Source organism: Cherax quadricarinatus, chromosome 63 (assembly GCF_038502225.1).
Source record: "Cherax quadricarinatus isolate ZL_2023a chromosome 63, ASM3850222v1, whole genome shotgun sequence".
NCBI classification, from domain to species: Eukaryota; Metazoa; Arthropoda; class Malacostraca; order Decapoda; family Parastacidae; genus Cherax; species Cherax quadricarinatus.
Genome location: NC_091354.1, coordinates 13037043 through 13057891, shown reverse-complemented (window position 1 = coordinate 13057891; position 20849 = coordinate 13037043). Strand labels below are relative to the sequence as shown.

The window sequence follows — 20849 nt, the reverse complement described above, 5'->3', positions numbered from 1 at the left end:
TGGAAACACTTGGCGTGTTTCCTTGCAAACGTTGTCTGGTTCACCTAGCAAGCAAGTAGGTACCTGTATTAATGTTGGTAGAATAACCGACAAGATGTTGGGCAAAAGGACACTTTATTAGTTGCACTTGTGTCCATTTTCCCAACAAGTAGGCACCTGGGTGTTAGTCGACTGGTGTGGGTCGCATCCTGGGGGACAAGACTGAGGACCACAATGGAAATAAGACAGACAGCTTTAGATGACGCTCTGACTTTCTTGAGTTATCCTGGGTGGATAACCCTCTGGGGTTAAAAATCCCAACAAAATTTTATCTTATGTACGTCATTCCCCGGAAGTAACGCCATCTACGTCATTCCCGGAAGTAACGCCATCTACGTCATTCCCGGAAGTAACGCCATCTACGTCATTCCTGGAAGTAACGCCCTGTACGTTATTCCCGGAAGTATCGCCATCTACGTCATTCCCGGAAGTAACGCCATCTACGTCATTCCCGGAAGTAACGCCATCTACGTCATTCCCGGAAGTAACGCCATCTACGTTATTCCCGGAAGTAACGCCATCTACGTCATTCCCGGAAGTAACGCTATCTACATCATTCCCTGGAAGTAACGCCATCTACGTCATTCCCAGGAAGTGACATATCCGTCATTCCCGGAAGTAATGCCATATCTGGCATTCCAGGTAAGTGATATCTCCGACATTCCCCGGAAGTGATGTCATCACTTCTTCCTCCTCCCACTCCCCCTCGTCCTCCTCTTCCTCCTGCTTCTTTTCCTTCTCTTCTTCTTCCTTCTTTTCACTGTCTTTGGTTCACTTTTGTTCCAGCACATCGATGAACGTCTAATGTGATGCTGATGGCGATATTACTGATGTTATTTCAATCCCTTCCTCCCTCGTTCCCTCTCTCCTTCCCTCCCTCTATCCTTCCCTCCCTCTCTCCTTCCCTCCCTCTCTCTCCTTCCCTCCCTCTCTCTCCTTCCCTCCCTCTCTCTCCTTCCCTCCCTCTCTCTCCTTCCCTCCCTCCCTCCCTCTTTCTCTCCCTCTCCCTCCTTCCCTCCCTCTGTCTCCTTCCCTCCCTCTCTCTCCTTCCCTCTCTTCCTCCTTCCCTCCCTCTCTCTCCTTCCCTCCCTCCCTCTCCTTCCCTCCCTCTCTCTCCTTCCCTCCCTCTCTCTCCTTCCCTCTCTACTTCCCTCGCTCCCTCTCTCCTTCCCTCTCTCCCTCCCTCCCTCCTCGTCATCCCCCACCCACTCCAGTCCTCCACTCTCCTATCCTCCCTTACCCTCCCCTCCAAATTCCTCAACTCGGATACAGCTCCGGGCTCTCCCTCCCTCTTTCTGTCTCTCCCTCCCTCCCTCCCTCCTAATCATGCCTCGACAGTTAATTTCAATAATCATTAAGTATTTTATACATTTTTTATGTGTAATATTTAATATTATATTATGCTTATTCTCGATTATAAATGAAACGAAAATATATGAAAGTATTATTTCTTTAATATTTATTTCAGTTAATAGGCAGGATGTTTGTGGTTCTTCCAATGGTGTCCACACCGGCACCAACTGTTGCTACTGGCTGTGCCTTTGCTCTGACACCGCTAATTACGTTCGTTCCCTTGTTCTGCTGCATTGTGGGTAATTCATGGAGTTCGCTTGGTGCCTTACTTCCAGCTGTGTGTACATACCCTCGCTCTCTCACACAGCAGACAGCACCTGCTGTCTGCTATTCCTTGCTAACCTTTCGGGCTGTTTTTGAGACATTTTCGTAGTGTGTGTTTTCTGTGGTGATCCGAGACTCACATCTTTTCTGTAGAATTATGTTCTCAGATGTTCTGTTGTAGATTCGCCGGTACTGCCGGCCCGGGTCTTCTCCAGATGGTGACCCGGTCATCTTCCCAGAGTTGTGTTTAGAATTAGTAAAATTTGAATTTCTGTTCCCGATTCTAAATTTTGATCTGTCTCAGACAGATCACTGTCGTTCCCGAATTCAGATTCATTAATCTGAGATTTTTACCAGTTTTAAGAGGACAAGTTGTAGACCCAGTTAGATCGTATTTGTGTCTCTGTGTCCTGGACCGCTGTTGTGCTGTTTTCACCTGCTCTCCACTGCTCATTGCTCTTTGGCGATCTGGTTCATCTTTTGTTTAAAACTGTGCTTCATCCTCTATCATGTTAGGACTTATTTATCTGGTGACATGTTTATCAGTCTTCTATTCTGTTCGGTGTCTGCTAGTACCACACAGCACTTTTGTACACCAACGTGTCTGTGGCATCCTTAAGGTGTTTGTCTTTGTACACACAACTTGAGATCAATTCTAATATTTCCTTATTCACTCCATGGGGAAGTGGGAAAGAATTCTTCCTCCGTAAGCCCTGCGTGTCGTAAAAGGCTACTAAGAGGTTAGGTAAGATTCGTCAGGAAACAGGACAAGTGTTTCCTGACGCGGGTCTTAGATGATGACCCGCCGTTGAAGCTTTTGGTCATCTGACCGAGGTCTTCCACTGGCTTACCGGTCCAACCCTTTAAAAATTATGGCTATTTATAACCATTTAATGTGCCGGGAGCAAGGAGCTAGTAACTCCTTCTCCTGTATACATTATTCAATTTAAAAAAAGCTTTCGTTTTTCTTTTTTAGGTCACCTCGGTGGAAGACGGCCGGTGGGCTTAAAAAATCCTTATACACTGATGACTCCGGATTTCAGTTATCACAATAACATTATTATAAATGTACATTACGTATCTCAGATCTTTTATTAATAATAAAGATCCCGATTTTATTTTTTAAGTTTCTGTTGGCCTCTCTATATACTTAAAAAAGCGCTTAAGCTCCAAGGTAGTAAGCCACGCTTATGTTACGCAAATAACCCGCATATAGGACAATGACACGACGACGCTTCGGTCCGACTTGGGTCATTATGTACGAGGTTGTTTGTACATAGTTCCAGTCATGGTATCCTACCTACCTGGAGGGTATTGTGCCTTTTTATTCTTCAAAGTTATACTGAGTGGAAATGATGGATTCTTACACGAATTTATTACCAGCCAGACTGAGGCCAGGAAGGCTGGCCTGGCCAAGTAATACCTGGCCACGAAGGCTGGCCTGGCCAAGTAATACCTGTAAACTTAGTGTAATCAATTATAACACTCCTGCCTTCGCTGCCTCATTCTCTTGTGCACTTCCTTTTTCTTTATGTTTCTCCTGCATTTCCTAGTTCTCTCCTTCCCTCCCTCTCTCCCATATTCTGTTCCTATATTCTTCCTTCCCTCCCTGTTTCCCTCCCTCCTTCCTTCTCCACCTGGTCCTAACCCACATGACTGCTCTAGGCCAGTCCATTGCCTTGTATATATACACGTGTTCAGCAGCCTATACTATAGGTTTAGTTACAGCCTACTGTACACTATAGGTCTAAGTCGCAGCCTACTGTACACTATAGGTCTAAGTCGCAGCCTACTGTACACTATAGGTCTAAGTCGCAGCCTACTGTACACTATAGGTCTAAGTCGCAGCCTACTGTACACTATAGGTCTAAGTCGCAGCCTGCAACAAGTAGCTACTGGTGGTATTGTTTCTGTTGCTTATGTTGTTAGTGCTGCTACTGTTGCTAGTGAAGTGGTGATGCCGCCCAACATAAACAGACCACTCAACTAACAAACAGACCACTCGACTAATATAAACAGATCACTCAACATAAAAAGACCACTCAACTAACATTTACAGGCTGCTGAATTCACAGGCCTCCCGCTACACACACACACACATACACACACACACACACACACACACACATACATACACATACACACATACACACACACACACACACACACACACACACACACACACACACATACACATACACACACACACACACACACACACACACACACACACACACACACACACACACACACACACACACACACACACACACACACACACACACACAAACAGTGAATTTCTTCAGAACTATTAAGACTAACATTGCTAACACTGTTAATGACATCCCTGACCAGTGCGGGATGCCAGGGGAGTGAAAAAGGCCACCAAAACGCGTCAGGTCCAGCAACAGTCTGGAAACCCGCAAATACAACTCGGCAAGGGTTAGTGGCTAGTTTATTGTGCATCATTTATCCATCCAGTGGATGCTAGAGTCTAGGTCAGTGTAGATGCAACGAAATGGAGGTTTTCTACAGAGCCCTATACAGTTCTATCACAGAGCTTCAACACAGAGTGGAGCACTATCAAAGAGTTTCGCACAGTACAGCTCTACTACACACAGCTTTACCACAGTAAAGCTCTACCACAAAAAGCTCTACCACACAAAGCTCTACCACACATAGCTCTTCCACATTAGAGCTCTATCACACAAAACTCTACCACAGTCGAGCTCTAACGCAGCAAAGCTCTACCACAGACCACGCAAAGCTCTAACACAAAGCTCCACACAATAGAGCTCCACCGTAGAGCTCCACAATGAGCGAAACGTCGTCCCAGTAAGAGCGGCTTCTGCTCTGTTTTTGCTTCACTAATTTCGGAGCAAAATTAAAATTTCACGCATTACAAATTTGCATAAATTTTGTTCAATGTTTTTCTTGCCGGGGAGATTGTGGGGGGATTGTGGGGGATTGTGGGGGATTGTGGGGGATTGTGGGGGATTGTGGGGATTGAGGGGGGATTGTGGGGATTGAGGGGGGATTGTGGGGGATTGTGGGGGATTGTGGGGGGATTGTGGGGGGATTGTGGGGGGATTGTGGGGATTGAGGGGGGTTTGTGGGGGATTGTGGGGGATTGTGGGGGATTGTGGGGGATTTTAGTGGGATTGTGGGGGGATTGTGGGGGATTGTGGGGGGATTGTGGGGATTGAGGGGGATTGTGGGGGATTGTGGGGGATTGTGGGGGATTGTGGGGGATTTTAGTGGGATTGTGGGGGGATTGTGGGGGGATTGTGGGGGATTGTGGGGGGATTGAGGGGGGATTGTGGGGGATTGTGGGGGATTGGGGGAATGTGGGGGGATTGTGGGGAGATTGTGGGGGATTGTGAGGGATTGTGGGGGGATTGTGAGGGATTGTGGAGGGATTGTGATGGAACTGTGGGGATTGTGGAGGGATTGTGGGGGATTGTGGGGGTTGTGGGGGATTGTAGGGGAATTGTGGAGGAATTGTGGGGGATTTTGGGGAATTGTGGAGGGATTGTGGCGGAAATTGTGGAGGAATTGTGGGGGATTAGGAGGGAATTGTGGAGGGATTGTAAGGGATTTGAGGGTAATTGTGGAGGGACTGTGGGGGATTGTGGGGGATTGTGGGGTAATTGTGGAGGAATTGTGGGGGATTTGGGAGGAATTATGGAGAGATTGTGGAGGGATTGTGGGAGATTTGCAGAGAATTGTGGAGGAATTGTAAGGGATTGTGGGGGAAATTGTAGGAGATTTGGGGGAATTGTGGAGGGATTGTGTGGGGAATTGTGGGAGATTGGGGGATTGTGGAAAAATTGTGGGGATTGGGAAGAATTGTGGGGGATTTGCGGAAGGATCGTAGGGGCTTGTGGAGGAATTGTGGGTGATTGTGGAGAATCGTGGGAGAATTTTAGATGAATTGTGGGGGATTGTGGGAGATTGTGGGGAAAGTGTGGGAGAACTGTGGGGCATTGTGGAAGATTGTGGGGGCATTGTAAAGGAGTCGGGGAGAATTATGAAAACACTGAAGGGGTTTGTGGGGAATTTGTGGGGAAGAGTGTGGTGGATTGAAAGGGAATTGTGGGGGAACTGTTGGGGGTTATTGTGTTGAAATTGTGGGGGAATTCTAGGTAACTGTGGGGTTGTGGAATTGTGAGGTGGGGATTGTGAAGGAATTTTGTAGAGATTGTGAGGGACTGTGTGGGAATTGTGGGGGACTGTGGAGGGATTATGAGGGATTGTGGAGATATTGTGTGGAGACTTATGGAGGTATTGTGAAAGGATTGTGGAGGGAATTGTGGGAGAATTGTGGAAGGATTGTGGGGGACTGTGGAGGTGATGAGAAACGGGAATCTGAAGGCAGTGACACAGGTGCAAATTCAACACTTAGGTGACACATGGGAACCTCTCGACCGATGTGGTGTCCCTAGGTGCAGTGACTGATGAAACAGCCAAGAGAATCCACTAGAAACTGATAACTTTCTATCAACACTGAGGGACCGAACACCTACCAACACTGAGGGACCGAACACCTACCAACACTGAGGGACCGAACATCTACCAACACTGAGGGCCCGAATACCTACCAACACTGAGGGCCCGAACACCTACCAACATTGAGGGACTGAACACCTACCAACACTGAGGGACCGAACACCTACCAATATTGAGGGACTGGCACCTAACACTGGGGGACTGAACACCTACCAACACTGAGGGACCGAACACCTATAAACACTGAGGGACCGAACACCTATCAACACTGAGGGATCGAACGCCTACCAATATTGAGTGACTGACACCTAACACTGGGGGACTGAACACCTACCAACACTGAGGGACCGAACACCTACCAATATTGAGGGACTGGCACCTAACACTGGGGGACTGAACACTTACCAACACTGAGGGACCGAACACCTACCAATATTGACGGACCGACACTTAACACTAGGGGACTGAACACCTTCCAACACTGAGGGACCGAACACCTATAAACACTGAGGGACCGAACACCTACCAACACTGAGGGATCGAACACCTACCAACATTAAGGGATTGAACACCTACCAACACTGAGGGACTGATCACCTACCAACACTGAGGAAATGAACACCTACCAACATTGAGGGACTGAACACCTACCAACACTGAGGGATTGAACACCTACCAATATTGAGGGACTGAACACCTACCAACACTGAGGGACTCAACACCTACTACCACTGAGGGACTGAACACTTACCAAAAAAGAGGGACTGAACACCTAACACTGTTGGACTGAACACCTACCAACACTGAGGGACTGAACACCTAAGAACACTGAGGGATTGAACACCTTCTAAGATTGAGGGATTGAACACCTACCAACACTGAGGGATTGAACATCTACTAACGCTGAGGGACTGAGCACCTACCAACACTGAGGGACTGAACACCTACCAACACTGAGGGATTGAACACCTACTATCACTGAGGGATTGAACACCTACTATCACTGAGGGATTGAACACCTACCAACACTGAGGAAATGGACATCTACCAACACTGAGGGACTGAACACCTACCAACACTGAGGGACTGAACACCTACCAACATTGAGGGGCTGAACACCTACCAACACTGAGGGACTGAACACCTACCAACACTGAGGGACTGAACACCTACCAACATTGAAGGACTGAAAACTAACACTGGGGGACTGAATACCAACGAACATTGAGGGACTGAACACCTACCAACATTGAGGGACTGAACACCTACCAACACTGAGGAAATGAACACCTACCAACATTGAGGGACTGAACACCTACCAACACTGAGGGACTGAACACCTACCAACACTGAGGGACTGAACACCTACCAACATTGAGGGACTGAACACCTAACACTGGAAGATTGAACACCTACGAACATTGAGGGAATGAACACTTACTAACGCTGAGGGATTGAACATCTACTAATACTGAGGGATTGAACACCTACCAACGCTGAGGGAGTGAACACCTACCAACATTGAGGGACTGAACACCTACCAACACTGAGGGACTGAACACCTACCAACACTGAGGGATTGAACAACTACCAACATTGAGGGACTGACACCCAACAGTGGGGGACTGAACACCTACGAACATTGAGGGACTAAACACCTACCAACACTGAGGGCCTGAACACCTACCAATATTGAGGGACTGACACCTAACAGTGGAGGACTGAACACCTACCAACACTGAGGGGCTGAACACCTACCAACACTGAAGGGCTGAACACTTACCAACATTGAGGGACTGAACACCTACTAACACTGAGGGACTGAACACCTACTAACACTGAGGGATTGAACACCTGCCAACACTGAGGGTTTGAACACCTACCAACACTGAGGGACTGAGCACCTACCAACACTGAGGGACTGAACACCTACCAACACTGAGGGATTGAACACCTGCCAACACTGAGGGTTTGAACACCTACCAACACTGAGGGACTGAGCACCTACCAACACTGAGGGACTGAACACCTACCAACACTGAGGGATTGAACACCTACCAACACTGAGGAAATGAACACCTACCAACATTGAGGGACTGACACCTAACACTGGAAGATTGAACACCTACGAACATTGAGGGAATGAACACTTACTAACGCTGAGGGATTGAACATCTACTAATACTGAGGGATTGAACACCTACCAACGCTGAGGGAGTGAACACCTACCAACGCTGAGGGACTGAGCACCTACGAACAGTGAGGGACTTAACACCTACCAACACTGAGGGACTAAACACCTACCAACACTGAGGGACTGAATACCTACCAACATTGTGGGACTGACACCTAACACTGGGAGACTGAACACCTACGAACATTGAGGGACTTAACACCTACCAATATTGAGAGACTGAACACCTACCAACACAGAGGGACTGAACACCTACCAACACTGAGGGACTGAACACCTACCAACACTGAGGGACTGAACACCTACTAACACTTGAGGGATTGAACACCTACCAACACTGAGGGACTGAACACCTACCAATACTGAGAGACTGACTCCTAACAGTGGGGACTGAACACCTACCAATACTGAGAGACTGACTCCTAACAGTGGGGGACTGAACACCTACCAACATTGAGGGACTGAACACTTACCAACATTGAGGGACTGAACACCTACCAACACTGAAGGACTGAACACCTACCAACACTGAGGGATTGAACACCTACCAACACTGAGGGATTGAACACCTGCTAACTCTGAGGGACTGAACACCTACCAACACTGAGGGATTGAACACCTACCAACACTGAGAGATTGAACACCTACCAACACTGAGGGATTGAACACCTGCCAACACTGAGTGATTGAACACCTACCAACACTGAGGGATTGAACACCTACCAACACTGAGGGATTGAACACCTACCAACACTGAGTGATTGAACATCTACCAACACTGAGGGATTGAACACCTACCAACACTGAGGGATTGAACACCTACCAACACTGAGTGATTGAACACCTACTAACACTGAGGGACTGAACACCTACCAACACTGAGGGATTGAACACCTACCAACACTGAGGGATTGAACACCTGCTAACTCTGAGGGACTGAACACCTACTAACACTGAGGGACTGAACACCTACCAACACTGAGTGATTGAACACCTACTAACACTGAGGGACTGAACACCTACCAACACTGAGGGACTGAACACCTACACTTCCACATGCCTGGAACACTCCCCAGTATAAAATTCACCTCTATATCAAATTAAACAAAAGCTTAAAACGTGGGCGAAACATCTCAACACAGGTATACATCAATGCTCGATACGTTTGTCAATTACAGACTGTTCTTGCCCAACCGCCAGAATGACCATCACTAGCGCTGGTATCAACACTATCGCTGGTATCAACACTAGCGCTAGTATGAACGCTAGTATCAACACTGGTATCAACACTGGTATCAACACTAGCGCTGGTATCAACACTAGCATCAACAATAGTGCTGGTATCAGCACTAGGGCTGGTATCAACAGTAGCGCTGGTATCAACGCTATCGCTGGTATCAACATTAGCGCTGGAATCAACACTAGCACTGGTAGCAAGACTAGCGCTGGTATCAACAGTAGCGCTGGTATCAACACTATCGCTGGTATCAACACTAGCGCTGGTATCAACACTAGCAACAACATTAGCGCTGGTATCAACACTGGCGCTGGTGTCAACACTAGCGCTGGTATCAACACTAGGGCTGGTATCAACACTAGCATCAACACTAGCGCTGGTAATAACACTAGCGCTCGTGTCAACACTAGCATCAACACTATCGCTGGTATCAACACTTGCGCTGGTATCAACACTAGCATCAACACTAGCGCTGGTATTAACACTAGCGCTCGTGTCAACACTAGCCCTGGTATCACATTAGTCCTGGTATCAACACTAGTGCTCGTGTCAACACTAGCGCTGGTATCAACAGTAGCGCTGGTATCAACACTTGCGCTGGTATCAGCACTAGCGCTGGTGTCAACACTAGCGCTGGTATCACTAGCGCTGGTGTCAACACTAGCGGTGGTGTCAACACTAGCGCTGATATCAACACTAGTGCTGGTATCAACACTAGTGCTGGTGTCAACATTAGCGCTGGTATCAACACTAGGGCTGGTATCAACACTAGCATCAACACTAGCGCTGGTATCAACACTAGCGCTGGTATCAACACTAGCGCTGGTATCAACACTAGCGCTGGTGTCAACACTAGCGCTGGTATCAACACTAGCGCTGGTATCAACACTAGCGCTGGTATCAACACTAGCGCTGGTATCAACAATAGCGCTGGTGTCAACACTAGCATCAACACTAGCGCTGGTATCAACACTAGCATCAACACTAGCGCTGGTATCAACACTAGCGCTGGTGTCAACACTGGCGCTGGTATCAACACTAGCGCTGGTATCAACACTAGCGCTGGTATGAACACCAGCGCTGGTATCAACACTAGCGTTGATATCAACACTAGCGCTGGTATCAACACTAGCGCTGGTGTCAACACTGGCGCTGGTATCAACACTAGTGCTGGTATCAACACTAGCGCTGGTATCAACACTAGCGCTGGTATCAACACTAGCGCTGGTATCAACACTAGCGCTGGTATCAACACTAGCGCTGGTATCAACACTAGTGCTGGTATCAACACTAGCGCTGGTATCAACACTAGCGCTGGTATCAACACTAGCGCTGGTATCAACACTAGAGCTGGTATGAACACCAGCGCTGGTATCAACACCATCGCTGGTATCAACACCAGCGCTGGTATCAACACCAGCGCTGGTATCAACATCAGAACTGGCATCAACACTAGCGCTGATATCAACACTAGCGCTGGTGTCATCACCAACTCTGGTATTAACACTAGCGCTGGTGTCAACACTAGCGATATATATATATATATATATATATATATATATATATATATATATATATATTTATATATATATATATATATATTCCAACACACCGGCCGTATCCCACCGAGGCAGGGTGGCCCGAAAAGAAAAACAAAATTTTCTCTTTTTAACTTTAGTAATGTATACAGGAGAGGAGGTTCTGTTCCACTTCTCCATGGAGATAAGGGAAAAGAAATAAAAACAAGAACTAGTAAGAAAATAGAAGAAAACCCAGAGGGGTGTGTATATATATGATTGTACGTGCACGTGTAGTGTGACCAAAGTGTAAGTAGAAATAACAAGACGTACCTGAAATCTTGCATGTTTATGAGCCAGAAAAAAAAAAAGACGTCAGCAGTCCTACCATCATATAGAGCAATAACAGGCTTTCGTTTCACACTCACTTGGCAGGACGGTAGTACCTCCCTGGGTGGTTGCTGTCTACCAACCTACTACCTAGGATTATATATATATATATATATATATATATATATATATATATATATATATATATATATATATATATATATATCTGTGTGTGTGTGTGTGTGTGTGTGTGTGTGTGTGTGTGTGTGTGTGTGTGTGTGTGTGTGTGTGTATATATCTCAAAGAGCACCTAACCACTTTAGAGAGCACCTGATAACCTTAAATTCAATCGAAGACTTTCATACAAGGCTGAGGTAGTGGTGGAGGCTTCATACAAGGCTGAGGTAGTGGTGGAGGCTTCATACAAGGAAGAGGTAGTGGTGGAGGCTTCTTACAAGAGGTAGTGGTGGAGGCTTCATACAAGGAAGAGGTAGTGGTGGAGGCTTCATACAAGGCTGAGGTAGTGGTGGAGGCTTCATACAAGGCTGAGGTAGTGGTGGAGGCTTCATACAAGGAAGAGGTAGTGGTGGAGGCTTCTTACAAGGAAGAGGTAGTGGTGGAGGCTTCATACAAGGAAGAGGTAGTGGTGGAGGCTTCATACAAGGCTGAGGTAGTGGTGGAGGCTTCATACAAGGATGAGGTAGTGGTGGAGGCTTCATACAAGGATGAGGTAGTGGTGGAGGCTTCATACTAGGATGAGGTAGTGGTGGAGGCTTCATACAAGGCTGAGTTAGTGGTGGAGGCTTCATACAAGGCTGAGGTAGTGGTGGAGGCTTCATACAAGGATGAGGTAGTGGTGGAGGCTTCATACAAGGATGAGTTAGTGGTGGAGGCTTCGTACAAGGCTGAGGTAGTGGTGGAGGCTTCATACAAAGCTGAGGTAGTGGTGGAGGCTTCATACAAGGACGAGGTAGTGGTGGAGGCTTCATACAAGGATGAGTTAGTGGTGGAGGCTTCATACAAGGATGAGGTAGTGGTGGAGGCTTCATACAAGGACGAGGTAGTGGTGGAGGCTTCATACAAGGATGAGGTAGTGGTGGAGGCTTCATACAAGGAAGAGGTAGTGGTGGAGGCTTCATACAAGGATGAGGTAGTGGTGGAGGCTTCATACAAGGAAGAGGTAGTGGTGGAGGCTTCATACTAGGATGAGGTAGTGGTGGAGGCTTCATACAAGGCTGAGGTAGTGGTGGAGGCTTCATACAAGGCTGAGGTAGTGGTGGAGGCTTCATACAAGGATGAGGTAGTGGTGGAGGCTTCATACAAGGCTGAGGTAGTGGTGGAGGCTTCATACAAGGATGAGGTAGTGGTGGAGGTTTCATACAAGGATGAGGTAGTGGTGGAGGCTTCATACTAGGATGAGGTAGTGGTGGAGGCTTCATACAAGGATGAGGTAGTGGTGGAGGCTTCATACAAGGATGAGGTAGTGGTGGAGGCTTCATGCAAGGCTGAGGTAGTGGTGGAGGCTTCATACAAGGATGAGGTAGTGGTGGAGGCTTCATGCAAGGCTGAGGTAGTGGTGGAGGCTTCATACAAGGATGAGGTAGTGGTGGAGGTTTCATACAAGGATGAGGTAGTGGTGGAGGCTTCATACAAGGATGAGGTAGTGGTGGAGGCTTCATACAAGGATGAGGTAGTGGTGGAGGCTTCATACAAGGATGAGGTAGTGGTGGAGGCTTCATACAAGGAAGAGGTAGTGGTGGAGGCTTCATACAAGGCTGAGGTAGTGGTGGAGGCTTCATACAAGGCTTAGGTAGTGGTGGAGGCTTCATACAAGGATGAGGTAGTGGTGGAGGCTTCATACAAGAATGAGGTAGTGGCGGAGGCTTCATACAAGGCTTAGGTAGTGGTGGAGGCTTCATACAAGGATGAGGTAGTGGTGGAGGCTTCATACAAGGCTTCGGTAGTGGTGGAGGCTTCATACAAGGATGAGGTAGTGGTGGAGGCTTCATACAAGAATGAGGTAGTGGTGGAGGCTTCATACAAGGCTTAGGTAGTGGTGGAGGCTTCATACAAGGATGAGGTAGTGGTGGAGGCTTCATACAAGAATGAGGTAGTGGCGGAGGCTTCATACAAGGCTTAGGTAGTGGTGGAGGCTTCATACAAGGATGAGGTAGTGGTGGAGGCTTCATACAAGGCTTAGGTAGTGGTGGAGGCTTCATACAAGGATGAGGTAGTGGTGGAGGCTTCATACAAGAATGAGGTAGTGGTGGAGGCTTCATACAAGGCTTAGGTAGTGGTGGAGGCTTCATACAAGGATGAGGTAGTGGTGGAGGCTTCATACAAGAATGAGGTAGTGGTGGAGGCTTCATACAAGGCTTAGGTAGTGGTGAAGGCTTCATACAAGGATGAGGTAGTGGTGGAGGCTTCATACAAGAATGAGGTAGTGGCGGAGGCTTCATACAAGGATGAGGTAGTGGCGGAGGCTTCATACAAGGATGAGGTAGTGGCGGAGGCTTCATACAAGGATGAGGTAGTGGCGGAGGCTTCATACAATGATGAGGTAGTGGTGGAGGCTTCATACAAGAATGAGGTAGTGGCGGAGGCTTCATACAAGGATGAGGTAGTGGCGGAGGCTTCATACAAGGATGAGGTAGTGGTGGAGGCTTCATACAAGGATGAGGTAGTGGTGGAGGCTTCATACAAGGATGAGTTAGTGGTGGAGGCTTCATACAAGGATGAGTTAGTGGTGGAGGCTTCATACAAGGCTTAAGTAGTGGTGGAGGCTTCATACAAGGATGAGTTAGTGGTGGAGGCTTCATACAAGGCTTAAGTAGTGGTGGAGGCTTCATACAAGGATGAGTTAGTGGTGGAGGCTTCATACAAGGCTTAGGTAGTGGTGGAGGCTTCATACAAGGAGGAGTTAGTGGTGGAGGCTTCATACAAGGCTTAGGTAGTGGTGGAGGCTTCATACAAGGAGGAGTTAGTGGTGGAGGCTTCATACAAGGCTTAAGTAGTGGTGGAGGCTTCATACAAGGAAGAGTTAGTGGTGGAGGCTTCATACAAGGCTTAGGTAGTGGTGGAGGCTTCATACAAGGATGAGGTAGTGGTGGAGGCTTCATACAAGGATGAGTTAGTGGTGGAGGCTTCATACAAGGATGAGGTAGTGGTGGAGGCTTCATACAAGAATGAGGTAGTGGTGGAGGCTTCATACAAGGATGAGTTAGTGGTGGAGGCTTCATACAAGGATGAGGTAGTGGTGGAGGCTTCATACAAGGATGAGGTAGTGGTGGAGGCTTCATACAAGGATGAGGTAGTGGTGGAGGCTTCATACAAGGATGAGGTAGTGGTGGAGGCTTCATACAAGGATGAGGTAGTGGTGGAGGCTTCATACAAGGATGAGTTAGTGGTGGAGGCTTCATACAAGGATGAGGTAGTGGTGGAGGCTTCATACAAGGATGAGGTAGTGGTGGAGGCTTCATACAAGGATGAGGTAGTGGTGGAGGCTTCATACAAGGATGAGGTAGTGGTGGAGGCTTCATACAAGGATGAGTTAGTGGTGGAGGCTTCATACAAGAATGAGGTAGTGGTGGAGGCTTCATACAAGATGAGGTAGTGGTCGAGGCTTCATACAAGGATGAGTTAGTGGTGGAGGCTTCATACAAGGATGAGTTAGTGGTGGAGGCTTCATACAAGGATGAGTTAGTGGTGGAGGCTTCTTACAAGGTTGTGTTAGTGGTGGAGGCTTCATACAAGGATGTGTTAGTGGTGGAGGCTTCATACAAGGATGTGTTAGTGGTGGAGGCTTCATACAAGGATGTGTTAGTGGTGGAGGCTTCATACAAGGATGTGTTAGTGGTGGAGGCTTCATACAAGGATGTGGTAGTAGTGGACGCTTCATACAAGGCTGAGGTTGTGGTGGAGGCTTCATACAAGGCTGAGGTTGTGGTGGAGGCTTCATACAAGGATGAGGTAGAGGTGGAGGCTTCATACAAGGCTGAGGTTGTGGTGGAGGCTTCATACAAGGCTTAGGTAGTGGTGGAGGCTTCATACAAGGATGAGGTAGAGGTGGAGGCTTCATACAAGGATGAGTTAGTGGTGGAGTCTTCATACAAGGCTGAGGTTGTGGTGGAGGCTTCATACAAGGCTTAGGTAGTGGTGGAGGCTTCATACAAGGATGAGTTAGTGGTGGAGGCTTCATACAAGGATGAGGTAGTGGTGGAGGCTTCATACACGTTGTGACAAGCACTGTCAGTAAGACAGGTCCCAAGAGCCCAGGATCAGTGTTGATCGAGTGTGTGAGGAGGCAGCAGTAGCAACAGCAGCAGTAGCAACAGCAGTAACAGTAAAAGCATTCTTTCTCTGCTCCGTAATAGCAGCATCGCTTCCCTATTCCGTAACAGAAGCAGCATTGTTCTGCAACAGCAGAAGCAGCAACGGCAGCAGCTGCACTGTATCCGTGTTCAGCAAGAGAGTAGCAACAGCAGCAGTAGCAGCTATTTTTCTGTATCCAACAGCAGCAATGCTGTTACTGTGTCCAACAGCAGGAGCAGCATGCTTCCCGTGTCCAACAGCAGGAGCAGCATGCTTCCCGTGTCCAACAGCAGGAGCAGCATGCTTCCCGTGTCCATCAGCAGGAGCAGCATGCTTCCCGTGTCCAACAGCAGGAGCAGCATGCTTCCCGTGTCCATCAGCAGGAGCAGCATGCTTCCCGTGTCCAACAGCAGGAGCAGCAGTCCAACAGCAGGAGCAGCATGCTTCCCGTGTCCAACAGCAGGAGCAGCATGCTTCCCGTGTCCATCAGCAGGAGCAGCATGCTTCCCGTGTCATGCTTCCCGTGTCCATCAGCAGGAGCAGCATGCGTGTCCATCCCAGTGCTTTCCGTGTTCATCAGCAGGAGCAGCATGCTTCCCTTGTCCATCAGCAGGAGCAGCATGCTTCCCGTGTCCATCAGCAGGAGCAGCATGCTTCCCGTGTCCATCAGCAGGAGCAGCATGCTTCCCGTGTCCATCAGCAGGAGCAGCATGCTTCCCGTGTCCAACAGCAGGAGCAGCATGCTTCCCGTGTCCAACAGCAGGAGCAGCATGCTTCCCGTGTCCATCAGCAGGAGCAGCATGCTTCCCGTGTCCATCAGCAGGAGCAGCATGCTTCCCGTGTCCAACAGCAGGAGCAGCATGCTTCCCGTGTCCAACAGCAGGAGCAGCATGCTTCCCGTGTCCATCAGCAGGAGCAGCATGCTTCCCGTGTCCAACAGCAGGAGCAGCATGCTTCCCGTGTCCAACAGCAGGAGCAGCATGCTTTCCGTGTCCATCAGCAGGAGCAGCATGCTTCCCGTGTCCAACAGCAGGAGCAGCATGCTTCCCGTGTCCAACAGCAGGAGCAGCATGCTTTCCGTGTCCATCAGCAGGAGCAGCATGCTTCCCGTGTCCAACAGCAGGAGCAGCATGCTTCCCGTGTCCAACAGCAGGAGCAGCATGCTTCCCGTGTCCAACAGCAGGAGCAGCATGCTTCCCGTGTCCAACAGCAGGAGCAGCATGTTTCCCGTGTCCAACAGCAGGAGCAGCATGCTTCCCGTGTCCATCAGCAGGAGCAGCATGCTTCCCGTGTCCAACAGCAGGAGCAGCATGCTTCCCGTGTCCAACAGCAGGAGCAGCATGCTTCCCGTGTCCAACAGCACGAGCAGCATGCTTCCCGTGTCCAACAGCAGGAGCAGCATGCTTCCCGTGTCCATCAGCAGGAGCAGCATGCTTCCCGTGTCCATCAGCAGAAGCAGCATGCTTCCCGTGTCCAACAGCAGGAGCAGCATGCTTCCCGTGTCCATCAGCAGGAGCAGCATGCTTTCCGTGTCCATCAGCAGGAGCAGCATGCTTTCCGTGTCCAACAGCAGCAGCAGCAGCAGCAGACTTTCCGTGTCCAACAGCAGCAGCATCAGCAGCATGCTTTCCTTGTCCAACAGCAGCAGCAGCAGCAGACTTTCCGTGTCCAACAGCAGCAGCATTGTTCCTATGTTCAGCAACGGAAAAACTGTTCCTTGATCAGCAGCAGAGCTGTTCCTGTGTTTAGCAACAGCAGCCGCTGCAGCAGTTTCCCTGACCAGCAGTGACAGTAGCAGTAGCACTGTTCCCATGTCCACCAGGAACAACAACAGCAGCTGTGTTCTACAGCTGAAGCACCAGTGCCCAGCAGCAGCAGCAGCAGCAGCAGCAGCAACAGCAACAGCAGCACTAGAGCACTTCTACCGTGTACAGCAGCAGTAATAGCACCGCAGCACGGTTCTCAAGTCAAACAGCACCAGTAGCAAAAGCACTACAGTACTGCTACGTGTCCAACAGTAGTAACAGTAACAGCAGCAGCATGACGCTGTTCCCGTATCCAACAGTAGTAACAGCAGCAACAACAGCAGCACCACAACAATGTTCCCGTGTTCAGCAGCAGCAGCACCAGCGGCATCACAGCGCTGTTCCTCTGCTTAACAGCTGCAGTTCTGGGCATGTAGACCACACAGACAATACTTCCAGCGCCACACACAGCTCTGGTCTCGTAGACACGATACCTCCAACATCACACACACCTCTGGTCTCGTAGTCACGATACCTCCAGCATCACACACACACCTCTGGTCTCGTAGACACGATACCTCCAGCATCACACACACCTCTGGTCTCGTAGACACGATACCTCCAGCATCACACACAGCTCTGGTCTCGTAGACACGATACCTCAGCGCCACACACACCTCTGGTCTCGTAGACACGATACCTCAGCGCCACACACAGCTCTGGTCTCGTATACACGATACCCCAAGCAGCACACACGCAGCTCTGGTCTCGTAGACACGATGCCCCCAGCGTCCCATAACTCTGGCCTCGTAGACACGATACCCCCAGCGCCACACACAGCTCTGGCCTCGTAGACACGATGCCCCCAGCAGCACACACACAGCTCTGGTCTCGTAGACACGATGCCCCCCAGCGCCTCATGGCTCTGGCCTCGTTGACACGATACCCCCAGCGCCACACACAGCTCTGGTCTCGTAGACACGATACCTCCAGCATCACACACACCTCTGGTCTCGTAGACACGATACCTCCAACATCACACACAGCTCTGGTCTCGTAGACACGATACCTCCAGCATCACACACAGCTCTGGCCTCGTACACACGGTACCCTCAGCGTCACACACAGCTCTGGCTTCGTACACACGATACCCTCAGTGCCACACAGCTCCGGCCTTATAGACACGATACCCCAGCATCACACACAGCTCTGGCCTCGTAGACACGATATCCCAGCGTCACACACAGCTCTGGCCTCGTAGACACGATATCCCAGCGTCACACACGGCTCTGGCCTCGTAGACACGATACCCTCAGCGCCACTCAGCTCTGGCCTCGTAGACACGATACCCCCAGTGTCCCATAACTCTGGCGTCGTAGACACGATATCTCCAGCGCCACACAGCTCTGGCCTCGTAGACACGATATCCCAGCGTCACACACAGCACTCGTATCGTATACACGATACCCCCAGCAGCACACACACAGCTCTGGTCTCGTAGACACCATGCCCCCAGCGCCTCATGGCTCTGGCCTCGTTGACACGATACCCCCAGCGCCACACACAGCTCTGGTCTCGTAGACACGATACCCCCAGCGCCCCATAGCTCTGGCCTCGTAGACACGATGCCCCCAGCGCCACACACAGCTCTGGCCTCGTAGACACGATACCCCCAGCAGCATACACACAGCTCTGATCTCATAGACACGATGCCCCTAGCGCCCCATAGCTCTGGTCTCGTTGACACGATACCCCCAGCGCCACACACAGCTCTGTCCTGGGAGCCACGATACCTCCAGCGCCACACACAGCTCTGTCCTGGGAGCCACGATGCCCCCAGCTCCCCACACAGCTCTGGGCACTAAGACAACACACACGATACCCCCAGCGCCCCACGCAGCTAGGCCGCACGCTCGCCAACGATAATATCTAAGTCTTAAAAATGTCACAAAGCTGATTAGGGCAAGATTATCTGAGATTCACAAGCTTGGCCAATCGTAAGCTTCCCCAAATAAGAATCAGACTGAGTCTTGGAGTGTATTATTGTGTGTGTGAGACAGACACTTACCTTGGCGTGGAAGTCCCTCTCTGGAGGCTGAGGCGGACACACGTACTCTTCCACACACACCTTAAACTTACGGCCGTTCTGTTTTTTCCTCGATTGTAACTTTACAGAGGCTTAGGCCTGACTCCGGCAGTATTAAAACTTGCTAGAATTGAAAGAGAGACGCGGGGAAAGTTTTCAATAGCTCAAACATATTCAGCATAAAGCAGCCCTTAGGCGGGGCTTGCCTAACGTCAGGCCAGAAAATTACTCAACTGCGCATAACAGCCTGGGCGGCGCCACCGCGCTGCGATGCTCCGCATTGGAAGGCTCTTCGTAGCGCCGGCCAATAGTTGCCGAGGGAGGAGCCACTGCTGACGTAGCGGAATTAATGAGTGTAAGCGCGCAGGGGGAAGAGGGAGAGGAGGAGGAGGAGAGAGGTGAGAGGGATGGGAGGGGGAGTGAGAGAGAGAGAGAGGGAGAAGAACGCTGCTGATGCTGACAACAAAAATTGGAGAAATTTTTCAAGGCCTGCCAAACATTTTACCATTTTCCTGCTCTAATCATGAATGTATTTAGGAGATAACACACGGTTACAGAACGAAACGTTTGAACGTAAAAGATTTGACAAAGGTCCAGGCGGGCGTAGGTGCCTCGGGACGAGGAGGAGGAGGAAGAGGGAAGAGGAAGTAAGAGAAGGAGGAGGAGGAAGAGGGAAGAGAAAGCAAGAGAAGTAGGAGGAGGAAGAGGGAAGAGGAAACAAGAGAACTCTCCCACAAGATTATAATAGCACTTTGCTTTCTTATTTGCTTTGCTAACAGTGATTACTGAATTACGAGAAACTGAAAGCTTGTAGACAGAATAATAGCAAGCAGGTACCCGCAATAATGTTAACTTATTGGCTAAGGTTGTGTAATATAGGGTGTGAGAGCGGGAGGCACTCTCAGCCCTACACTGGTCCACTCTCAGCCCTACACTGGTCCACTCTCAGCCCTACACTGGTCCACTCTCAGCCCTACACTGGTCCACTCTCAGCCCTACACTGGTCCACTCTCAGCCCTACACTGGTCCACTCTCAACCCTACACTGGTCCACTCTCAGCCTTACACTGGTCCACTCTCAGCCCTACACTGGTCCACTCTCAGCCCTACACTGGTCCACTCTCAGCCCTACACTGGTCCACTCTCAGCCCTACACTGGTCCACTCTCAGCCCTACACTGGTCCACTCTCAGCCCTACACTGGTCCACTCTCAGCCCTACACTGGTCCACTCTCAACCCTAAACTGGTCCACTCTCAGCCCTACT

At 49.6% G+C, this 20849-nt stretch overlaps 1 protein-coding gene across 1 annotated transcript in view; it reads right to left on the bottom strand.

Moving 5' to 3' along the window:
* The window catches only part of LOC128698184 (homeobox protein OTX2-like), a 265674-nt gene extending 245890 nt beyond the window's left edge, over positions 1-19784 (bottom strand). The window contains exon 1 of the mRNA XM_070098638.1: positions 19568-19784. The gene's annotated coding sequence lies outside the window, so the exon portion shown is untranslated. The remainder of the gene's footprint in view (positions 1-19567) is intronic.
* Positions 19785-20849: the final 1065 nt, after the last annotated feature.